The sequence below is a fragment of the Dasypus novemcinctus genome, chromosome 7 (genome assembly GCF_030445035.2).
Source record: "Dasypus novemcinctus isolate mDasNov1 chromosome 7, mDasNov1.1.hap2, whole genome shotgun sequence".
NCBI lineage: Eukaryota > Metazoa > Chordata > Mammalia > Cingulata > Dasypodidae > Dasypus > Dasypus novemcinctus.
Window position 1 is genome coordinate 11,021,189 of NC_080679.1, and position 12,112 is coordinate 11,033,300.

The following is a 12,112-nucleotide window of genomic DNA, read 5'->3' on the forward strand; positions in this document are numbered from 1 at the left end:
CCATCAAGTTAAAATAATAATAAACTAATCAATTTCATAAGTATCCTTTCAAAAGCAATATTAAGGTATTAGAGTTTAGAAAATGAAAAATACTGTAAATATTTTTTAAATGCTGTAAAATATCTATCTCTAAGATGCAACACATCACCCTGGATCTTGCCTGTTTAAATGATTTAAAAATTAGTAAACTAGAAATTGGTCTAAAACCCAGAAAAGGCAAAGTAAAAATGTATAAATTCCCATAAACAAATTTATCTGCCCCTCTGGAATGTATTTCTGGCTCTATACTCACCCATGTGAGCTCCAGGGGAGAGTTACATGTTCTTACTTGACCCTGAACTCCCTGCTCCCTGACCCAATTTTGGGCAAACACCAGACTCAAGCTGAGATAAATGTAATGCCCTCCCAACCTCTTCACATTTTTTTCGCATTTCAATCTATCAAATTAGGAGCCATCCTAAAATTGATGCCAGGTTACAAGGGCTATTGGCCTGGTGGGAGTTGTCAGTGCCTATGGCACACTTCACAAGAGGTGCTCATGTTGCCATCTTTTCAACTGTGTTGCTCATACCACACATTTTTAGTTGTAACTGCTGCTTAAAATGTCTCCAAAAAGATTACAATATGATTCTGCATTAAAAAATGAAAATGTACTATGTAATAAAAAAAAGGCAAAGAAATACAGCAATAGGAGATAAATGGGATATTACTGAAATAACTATTCATCATTGGAGGAATGACTATAATTTGATACTTTCTTAGAAATCAAGATTCCAGTGCTTAGATGGGGCTATGTTACACTTTGCTACTAAAACATGACATTGTGTAACCCACATGGCCTCATGTAGCAGCCCTGAAGTATTTTAAAGGAGAAGAAAAAACTAAATTGCTCATATTGCTTTTAGGATCTTCACAAGTACCAAATAACTGAATTTGTAACTGATGAGAAAACACTGGACTTCCTTAAGAAATGTTGCATCATTGATACTCTTAATAATATGATATTACATTGCTGGGTGGGGATGGGAAGAGGGGGAAGGAAGCTTCTGTGATCCTGAGATGAAAAGTGATTAAGAAGAGTCAGATTCTGAATACGTAGAAATACCTTAGCCGATTTATTTCACTATTAGTTGCCATTTAATGTATGTACAAGAATGACACATAGTATAGTAAAAATCTATTAGATTTCTGCTCAACCACTGAGCTAACAATCTGTTCTAAGCCTAAAGAGTTCTTCCAATAAATATAAAATAAAAATTCTAATAAGAAAAATCTTCATAACAGAATTTAATAACAATATGACTTATTTCTTAGTAATACATAAAATGGAGAATTTCATAACTGATGGCATCTTAGAGTCTATTAAATTATGTCATAACCCTATGGGATTTTTTCTTTTGGACTAAGGAAAATGTTCAAAAATTTACTGAGGCAATGACTGCACAACTCTGATGAAACGGAGAGCTACTAAGTATAAACTTGGGATGGATTATACAAGGCGTGGGACTGTGTAACACAGTGAACCATGTGGCAGATGATGGACTGTGTGATTAACAGTACAAATATGAGAGCATTCTTTTGTGAACTATAACAAATACACAACACTAAAACACAGTGTTAATAATAGGGGGTATATAGAAAAAACATACCAAATGTAAACTATAGACCAAAGTTAGCAGTAATATTTTGATGATGTTCTTTCATAATCTGTAACAAATGTTCCACAACAATGCAAGGTGTTGGTGGAAGTGTGATGTATGGGAATTTTGCACATTATACATGATTGCTTTTGAAGGTGACAAATTCTCTCATAAATAATATATATTTTTTAAAAAAAGAGCTGAAAAATAAAGTATGGCACATCCCAACTGAAATGACTTGTCAAAGTACTAATGACCAGAATTACCGCTTTACATTAATTATATCTCTATGACTTAAGACAGGTATCCTGCTTACAGCAGCCCTGAAACCTTATTCAGTGTGCTTTTAGATAGTATGTGAGCCTACCTGGCTAACAAATAGACTCGTTTATTATAATAATAATTATTATTATATTATTGAAATAGTGAAAATGCTCTAATGATGACTGAGGTGATAAATGCACAACTATGTGATTATACCAAATACCAATGATCGTACACTTTGAATGAACTGCATGCTTTATTAATATGTATCAGTAAAACTGATTTGATTAAAAAAAAAAACCAAAAAACTCAAACTGCAATGTCTACTGTGTATGGTCCAAACCTTTAGTATTTCAAGTTCCCAAGAATCTGAAAGTCCACACTTCTCCAATTCAATCACCTACTATTTCACCTTCCATAATCAAAACTTACACTTCTTCTAACAAATGAAAATTTTCTATTGCCCACTAAATTTTCCTACTTCTGTGGTTCTGGCTCAAACTATTCACTTTACCCAGAAATGTCCCCTTCCCTGCCTGCTCTTAGAATGATCTGTACAAAACCAAGGATCAATTCAAATAACTACTCCATAAATTATTTCCCAAGGGAGAAAAGAGCATTGCTCTCTCTGCTAATTGCACTTTAATAAACAGAGGATGCAGAAATGGAATGGAATCTGTAGGATCAATATTGGGGGTAAGGTAGTTTTTGAGTTTGTATACATAAAGCTTGAAAGGACACAGAGTATGGTTTTAGCCAAAAAGAATGTGAAAAGGTCAAGGACATCGAAAAAGCAATAATACAGACCATGAATTCAGAGTAACTCTTAATCAGGATGGGGGATATAGATTTGGAAATGATTCCATGCATAGAGTTGAAACCAAAAACTGAGTGAGACTATTTCAAAGGAGAAGGCAGGAAAGGCCACATTCAAAGAATAAGAAAATTTTAGCAAATACTACAAAGAGAGGGTACAAGAAGAGAGAGAACTTTTCACCTAAACTCAAATTCACTGACTCTAGCTTTCTCCCCTAGAAGTACTATCATCACCGTATGCACAATATCTAAAATGGAACTCATCATATTAACGTCTGAAAACAATAAACTGTTCCCTCTCCGCCATTCCCATCTTCTGAGGTAAAAATGTTACCAGCCGAGTATGTATCCTTCCCTACCTCTGTTCACATTAGATAAACATATGCTTTTACAAAACTCAGATCATAACTATATAGTGTATCCTAAGATCTGCCTTTCTCTCAATATATACACATGGACAAATCCCTAATAGATAAAGAATTCATGGTTTTTAGAAGCAGCTGTATTATGATCCACAGAAATATATGACTTCTAGTTTTCTGCCACTACAAACAATATTGTAATAAACTATTCTTTATTTTTTTTTTTTTTTAACTATTCTTTATAGTCATGCTTTTATTCCTACTGGACAGTCTCAAAACCATGGAAGAGTTAAAACAATGTGTAAAAAAATGATTTGTTTAAAGAAAAATTTGTTGAGGTTCACCATAGTTAAGTATAAACACACTGTGCATTTAACAATGAGGTTTCATATTATTTAATTTTTCACTCATCTATATCTTGACAAACAACTAGACTAAATTTTTAAGATATGGGCTCTATATTATACTTCTTTTGAAATTTGGCAAAAATATACTAAAAGTTTTAAAAGATAGGGAAGGAAAAAAAAAAACTATTGATCAAGGCCAATCTAGTGTCCCAAAAGTTTGCTGAAAAAAGAATTCCAAACCACATGTCAACAAATCAACTTCCAAAAACAAGGGGTTGGGTACCATTCATTTCCCTGGGTATGAAAGAAATTTTGTATATTGTTGTTTCTTTAAAAGGACAGGTATGGCTTATTTAATCTGACATGATGTCTTCAAGGTTCACCCATGTTATGTTGTCACATTTATGAGAACTTCATTCCTTTTATTTACAGATGAATAAATGACATAAAAGGATGAACACTGCCTGATCTGACTGATAAGAAATAATTAAAACAAGCAAATTCATAGTCAGAAACAAGAATACAGATTATCAGGGGTGGGGTAGGGGTAAGGAATGGGGAGTCAATGCTTAATTGATACAGAGTTTCTGTCTGGGGTGATAGAAAAGCTTTGGTAAAGGGTAGTGCTTTTGACAGCAATATTGTGAATGTAATTAACACCACTGAATTATATATTTGAACATGATTAAAAGAGGAAATTTCAGGTACTACATGTTACTAGAATAAAATTTTAAAAATCATAGGACTGGGGAGCAAATGTAGCTCCAGTGGTTGAGCGCTGCCTTCCCACACACAAGGTCCCAAGTCAGATCCTGGCACCTCCTAAAAAACAAACAAACAGCAAAACAGCAAACAAATGAAAAAAACAACTCGGGGGAGACAATGCAGCTCAATCCCCTGCCCTGGTACCTCAAAAAAAAAAAAGAACACCATAGGACAGTACAATACAAATAGGGAACCCTAATGTAAACCAAGGCTACAGTTATTATTACAATTACAATAATAGTGTTTCATCAATTGTAACAAATGTACTGCACACATGCAAGGTGTTAAAATGGGAGGTGAAGAAGGGGACTAATATGGGAACTCTGCATTTTCTGCAAACCTACAACTTCTCAAATAAATAAAGTAAATAAATAAAGGACAGCTATGGCTTAAAGCAATATCAAAGAAGCAAAAACGTAACAGTATTCCCCTCAAAAAACATTTATCAAATGCTAGTAAGTCCTAGTCCCTAGTCCTAGAGTTAGAAGAGTTAAGTCCTAGAGTTAGAAGAGCTTTGCACTGAGGAAACTGCTCAGTGGAGGGAAAGCAAGTCTTTAAGGGTAGAGCATGAGGCCAGGGCATGGGCAAGGGGAGAAAGAGAGGAAGCATGAGACAAAGTCCCAGATGCAGGTGAACAGCCTGGTGGGGGAAAGCACTGCAGTCACTCACTTCTGCTGCTGCCTAAAAAGAACAAGCTATAGGGTGGGCCTGCAGAGGTCTGACATAGGGGGAGCCAGGCTTGGATTTATCTTGAGCTTATCTAGGCTCACAATTTACATAGACAAAGTTCACTTGATTATATGGGTAATATCCAGTTATTATGGATATATTATATTATGTGCATCATCAACATTAACAATCAGATTTAACCCTAACTACATGCCAGGCATGATAAGACAGTTAAATAAGAACTCTGGTTCATCTAATTTTACAATAAGGAACATCCTAAATAGAAGACTACCCTAATAGATAATTTTTTAACCTGAGAAAATATGATCCTAAATACAGAGAAAATTTTTGGAAAGGCACGTGTTTATATATTCTTAAATGCATAGAAAATCTGTAGCAAAATACATAAGAAATATACACAATAGCCCTCTAGAGAGGCAGATTGGAGATACGGGGTGGGAAGGATCTATTTTCACTGTTACCCTCTTATACTTTTGAATGTTTTGTCACATATATTTTGATATGAATTTTAAAACTAGTAAAAATTCCATTGGTCTTACTAATAACAAATAAAAATGAACAGCCCAATGATTTGCTGTGGTGAAACGTTATCAAATTAAAATACTGCAAAAAATCGAATTCTCATTATTGAACTTCTGTTTTCTTTACTCTTTTCCAAGTTTTCAACAAAGGGCATCTATTTGGGGGAAAATGGGAATGCTCTCCTATCTGATCTTTTAAACACCAAACTGCAAAAACTGAAAGCTATTTATTACTCTTGGCCACCTGAAGGGACAGAGGTCAGTGGGTTATGAGATGATTGCAGGGCTGGGAGATAATAGAAATTTACCATTTACAGATGTTACAGTTGGACTGAGAGCACTTTGGTTAGAGAACAGTGCTCCTGAAGGTCCTTTACGTAGCCTGTCTTGAACTCTTCCAATCTCCCAACTTATACAAGTAGGCACAAATTTTTCTACACAATAGCATACTCACTTCATATACACAAATATATGACTGCAAGGTGAGATTTTCTAAAGAAAATCCTATCCAATAAAAAAATCTTTGATCCAATATAAAAATCTAATGAGTTTTGCTAACACTTTCTGAATGCTTTAAGAAGCAGCAGTACAATGCCACTCCCTGACCTCAAAGGGTCAGTCTATAAAGAAAGCAATTGAGTAAAAAAAGTCATTAATAATTACAATGTGATAAGGACAATACAGAAGTCTGTAAAATAAACCCTGGGAACACCTGGAAGGTGAATCTAGGATAAGAGGGAATACCACTTAGTATCTGTTGAATTATAATAGTTACAACATTTATTGAGTTACTATACACTCTCCTAGGGTGCAAAGAGCTTTGATCCCATTTGGTGGATAAGGAAACCAGGGCACAGAGAAGTTAAGCAGCTTGCCCAAGGTTTAAACCGGTATGATCGGGAGTCCAAAAACTAAAGCCAGTAAAATGAAGCAAAGCATATAAAGGCAAATGAGGGGTGGCAGAGGGTGGGGAGGTGGTTTGGTAATGGAATGCTCAAGGAGAAAGAGCTAGCCAGCTCTTGGAAGATTATCAACTTGTTCAATAACAGTAAAAACTAAAGAGGTAAAGAAGTAGCCAGATCACAAAAGTCCTTAAATCTTTGTATTTTTTATCTCAAGGGCAATGGAAGGTTATAAAAAGATTTAAGCAGGAAAGTATCTGGAATGAAATTTCACTTTACAAGATCATTCAGGATGTATGGAGAACGAATTTAGCAAAAGCTAAAGGGAAGGGAGAGTGTTAACGAATTTAGCAAAAGCTAAAGGGAAGGGAGAGAAATCCACCTGGTGTTAATGCAAGCCAGATCTAAACACCAGAGAAGTCACAATTTAACAGTATTTACTGACATGAAAAATATCAACACTATATTAAAAGTAATAGGCAGGTTATAGAATATAGAGAATAGGATTACATGCCATACATGTTAAAGTACATTAGTGGGAGAATTTATAGATAGCTCCAAGATGTAAATATTTACTTCTGGATGATAGAATTATGGGTAATTCTTTTTCTAATAAGTTTCTATTTTATATATATAACAAAGATAGTTCTAGTACAATTTTTGCTAAGGAAAAAGGGAAGGAATATTTTAAAGTTCCAAATACTAAGGTTCAAAAAAGTGAAAGACTAAAAGGCATCCACTGGATTCAACAACCAAGTCCCTGGTGACCTTGAAGAATGGATTTATAAGATATAGAAGTCCTGGGGTGAAAAGCCAGATTTCAGGGGAATGTGGAGTGACTGGGAGGTGAGAGGGAAGAATACCAGCAAAGCAACTCTTTCAAGAGTCTTAGCTGAAAAGGAGTGAAGAAAAATTACACAGAGTGGTTAGAAATTTACCATTCTTTACTTTAGATGAAAATATCCTAATGGAAAAGTACTAACAGAGTCAAAAGGTGAGGATGAAACTCAGCGAAGATCTAATGATGATGTGAGGTCTCTGAGAAGGCAGGGAGGAAGGGGATTTCAGAGAACAAACGGAAAAATAAACATAACTCCTATCTACTTGCAAGAGAGGAAAGCAGATCCAAATAATTTAGAATGCCTCGCAAGGTTATTTTTGTGGATTTTTTTGGGGGGGAGGGGAGACAGAGGGAATGGGGAAAAACGGAAGATGAAGAAAATTCATATTTGATGGCCTCAATTTTCTGAGAGAGGCAAGCAAATGACAGAGAAGATGACAGTGTAAGGGTTTGGGATGAGTGAAGAAACTAACAGATGCTATGGTCTACAATAGTATTGTTCTCTTAAAACAAACTTTAAGAACAATTTTAAATTTACAATAAATTACAAAGATAGTACAGAAGGTTTCCATATACCTTCCAGTTCCCACTAATATTAACATTTTATATTAGCACATTATATTTGTCAAACTAAGAAACCAACATTGGTGCATCACTATTAACTAATTTAAACTCCAGACTCTTCACTTCACCAGTTTTTCCATCAATGTCCTTTTTCTGTTCCAGGATCCAATCCAAACATCACATTGCATCTAGCAGTTTTGAAAATCCTATAAAGACAGAGTTCACGGTTCCCTAGTGGCTCCCATCAACATGGCTGTAGACATCTTTCTCCAACCTAGCAGCCTGGGTATAGGGCAAAGGGTAGAAAACAGGACTGAATCAGGATTTGAGTTTTATCAGCATAGTAAATGGAAAAAGGACACAGGCAAAAGGGTGACTTAGGCACTATGGGGAAGGAAATAAAAACAAGACAACTGACAAAAAGTAAACGTAGTAGGGATTAAAAAAAAGAGAGAAAGCTTTAAAGATGGGTGTAAAAGTGAAGGATCCAGTAGCCTGGGAGGGTTATTTGGATCACCTATGTGGACTTTGAAGTCACACCAAGATAAAGGCAGAAAGTGAATTAGAGAAGGACCTGGTGAAATGTTTTCAATGAATCAAAGATATGGGGAGCAGATGTAGCACAAGTGGCTGAGGACCTGCTTCCCACGTACAAGATCCAGGTCCGATCCCTGGTACCTCCTAAAAAAAAAAAAAAACGAAAAAACAACATGGGAGACCAGTATAGCTCAGTGGTTGAGCATCAGTTTCCTACATATAGATCTCAGGTTCAATCCCCGGCCCTGGAACTCAAAAGAAAAAAACAAAACAACAACAACAATAGAAAACAATGAAACTACTAGGTCTAAATCTGCTGATACAGGTTTTCTGAACAGAAAATTGTTCTGTCAGACAGCAGAGAACCTCGGAGCAATCTCAGAGGAAAAGGAGTTTTTGCACAAAGATGGAAGAATAATGAATGGCTAGGGTGACCATATATACTCTATCATCTAAACCAGAAAACATCTGCCTGACAAGGTAAGTATTAATAATTACCTAGAGAAAAAATGAGCAAACCACAACAAACGATCACCCTGGTAAGGAAAAAGAACAGGAATGTGAATGGACAAGGCTGAAGATACTGACTCTGCCTCCTGACATACCTACCACTGTGTACAAAGAGAGACTGGCAGGAGGCAGATTTGGCTCAACTGATAGGGCATCCGCCTACCACGTAAGAGGGTCCAGGGTTCAAGCCCAGGGCCTCCTGACTATGTGGTGAGCTGGCCCACATGCAGTGCTGATCCACACAAGGAGTGCCGTGCCACGCAGGGGTGTCCCCTGCGTTGGGGAGGCCCCACACGCAAGGAGTGTGTCCCTCAAGGAGAGCCGCCCCGCACAAAAGAAGCGCAGCCTGCCCAGGAGTGGCACCACACCCACGAAGGGCTGAGGGAGCAAGATGATGCAACAAAAAGAGACACAGATTCCCAGTGCCAATGACAAGAATGCAAGTGGACAAAGAAGAACACACAGCTAATGGACACAGAGCAGACAATGGGGGGTCAGGGAAGGGGAGAGAAAGAAAAAATAAAATCTTGAAAAAAAAAAAAAGAGAGACTGGCAACCTCACAGGACTAAAGGGAAAATAAAACTATCAGGAGAAAACAGGCTTCAGTTACCTTACGAAGGCTGAAAAAAACATACAATAACTGGTTTAACTCAAGGGAGAGGTTTAACTCAAACATGACATTTTGAGAGCTCACTAGAAAGTCTGGAAAGGGTTAGAAAGATTGGGTCAAGGGGAGAAGAAACTCAAGAGTGGACAGGAGATTAGACCACAAAAAGAGACAATGAGAGGGGAGCAGATGTGACTCAAGCAGTTGAGCGACTGCTTCCCACAAGGGAGAGTCCAGGTTTGGTCCCCAGTGGTCAGGTGTCTCCTAAAAACAAGCAAACAAATGAAAAAACCAACTCAGGGGAGTCAATGTGGCTCAGCGGCTGAGCACCAGCTCCCCCGCATATGAGGTCCTTGGTTCAATCTCCAGCCCCAATACTGCAAAAAAATTTTAAAAAGAGAGACAATCACAGATGATCACAGAAATGCATGGCATAGTGGAATTGCAAGACACAAGGATTCTAAAAGAACTAGTCCCATCTCTGAAATGAAGTACTCAAACCTTTGAGGTAGAAATCCGAATAGGTGTAGACACAATGCTTCTGAAGGAATATGAACAGCCCTAGTGTATCTTCCTCATGCTGAAAGCAACTGCCAGATTAAGTGATAAGGCACTCACCTCCCTCCTCTGGCCTTTTCTCTCCTTTGGCTACTTGCCAATCCCAAGGAAAAAGACTTTAAACAAAGGTCTATCCTCTAATGGTAAAGAGAGTTAACTTAAAAATAGCTGAGGGAGGGGAGCGGGTATAGTTCAGTGGTTGAGTGCCTGCTTTGCATGTACAAGTTACTGAGTTCAATCTCTTGGGCCTCCTAAAAAAATAATAATAATAATTGAGGGAATATTTCTACATGTTCAGCACAATCATTATTACAGTCACTGTCCGTTTTTCAAATTCCTTGTAAGTGAATTCAAGTTACATATTCCTTCTGCAAATAACACAGATAGTCTGTCTTCTTCAATAAACTGTTTCCTTATACTTGATGATCAACGCCATATAATCTGGCCTTTTTGTCAACTGCTGAAATGCTTCAAGATAAATTTACCTCTGACTAGCAATTGCTTTACTGATTCCTAGTATTATTATTTTCCTTTTCCAAAATATTTTCCCATAGTTTTCCTGGCTTCCTCATCTCTATCTGACTTCTCTTTGGGACTAAACAGATTACAAATTATAAAGCCTCACCTATCACTCTGTGTGCATGTGAGTATGTTTTCAAGGGAGGGGAGAGAGAAGCCAATCTAGCTTTTTCTTATTGTTTGGTTTGCACAAAGAAAAGGTAAACCCTGGCCTCACACAGCTTTTGGTCTACCACTTTTTCATAACCTGGAAAGACAATTTCTGGGTTCAGGCAATCACAACAGAGCTATAAAGATCCAAGCAGTAACTCCCATCTGGACACAGAATGGAGAAGCCAAAGGAGATAAAGAATCAGAACCAGGCAAAATGACCAAGACTTCAACACTGAAAGCATCTCTCAATATGTCTTCCCAGAAGTTGTGGTAGATTAGCTACCGCTACTACCGTACTAGCAATTGACGACATGCACTCCTTTGAAAACACTCTGAATATTCCTTATACAATTTATCTGCTATTGCAAATCTCTATTTCCTGGGTATGAAAAACTTACCCAGAAAAAAACTAGGGCACAATTTGGGACAGAGTTGCATAGTTTTCCAACAAGACTTACAAAGAATGAAAAAGAGCCTGTTACAGGAACAAAAGAACCACAATCTGTACCCCTACTTCCCTACCTCCATTTTCCCAAAGGCAGAAAAAAGAGCTACTCATCAAGTGCTCTTCACATATACTAAACAAATGAATGGTTCCTTCCTACTCCAGCAGGCAGCTATTTTAACCTGTGTAAGATCTTGATAACAAAGATAACAAGATAAATAACTTGATAAGTGAAATCAATTTAACCACTTAAGAAAATGCTTTGGCAATAGCTAACTTTTGCCAACTTTTGACTATCCTATGATCCTGCCACCTACTGCTGGACACACAGTAAGGGAAAATGAGTGCAGATTTTTACTGAAAGACAAGAATATAAGATATTCAAAGGTGGCTTCATTCATAATTTCTGAAAACTGATACTTGGTTATTATATCATTAACAAAAATGTTCATCAACAGGTGAGTGAATAAACAAATTTTTTATATATTATACAGAAAGAAAAAAAAAAAACCTACTGATACACTATCACATGAATCCCACCGACATTATGTTAAAAAAAGAAGTCAGACTCAAAAGAATATTGTATGATTCTTAATACATGATATTAAAGAATAGGTAGATCAATGGTAACAGTTGTCAGAAAAGTGATCACCATGGGAAATGGGGGCCACTGACTAGAAAAAAAGAACTTTCCAGGGTGTTGGAAATGTTCACTATATTGACCTGAGTGCTGGTTACAGAAATATATACATACATAAAATTTCATCAAACTGTACACTTCAGATTTGTGCACATATTCACAGGATTTTATATCTCAATTTTAAAAAGCTAAAAGAAACCATAAATGGTTTAGCAAGGGAAAAATTAAAATTTCAAAAACTTAACTGGGCATGAAACGAAACTATTTTAAATGTAAATCTGGGGAAGCGGATTTGGCTTAATGCATAGAGCATCCACCTACCACATGGGAGGTCCAGGGTTCAAACCCAGGGCCTCCTGACCCATGTGAAGAGCTGGCCCACGCGCAGTGCTAATGCACGCAAGGAGTACCGTACCACACAGGGGTGTCC

The 12,112-nt window shown here is 37.0% G+C and overlaps 1 protein-coding gene across 13 annotated transcripts in view; it reads right to left on the reverse strand.

Moving 5' to 3' along the window:
• GIGYF2 (GRB10 interacting GYF protein 2) overlaps window positions 1-12,112 on the reverse strand; it is a 145,669-nt gene that overhangs the window by 115,548 nt on the left and 18,009 nt on the right. The gene's annotated exons all lie outside the window — the stretch shown is intronic.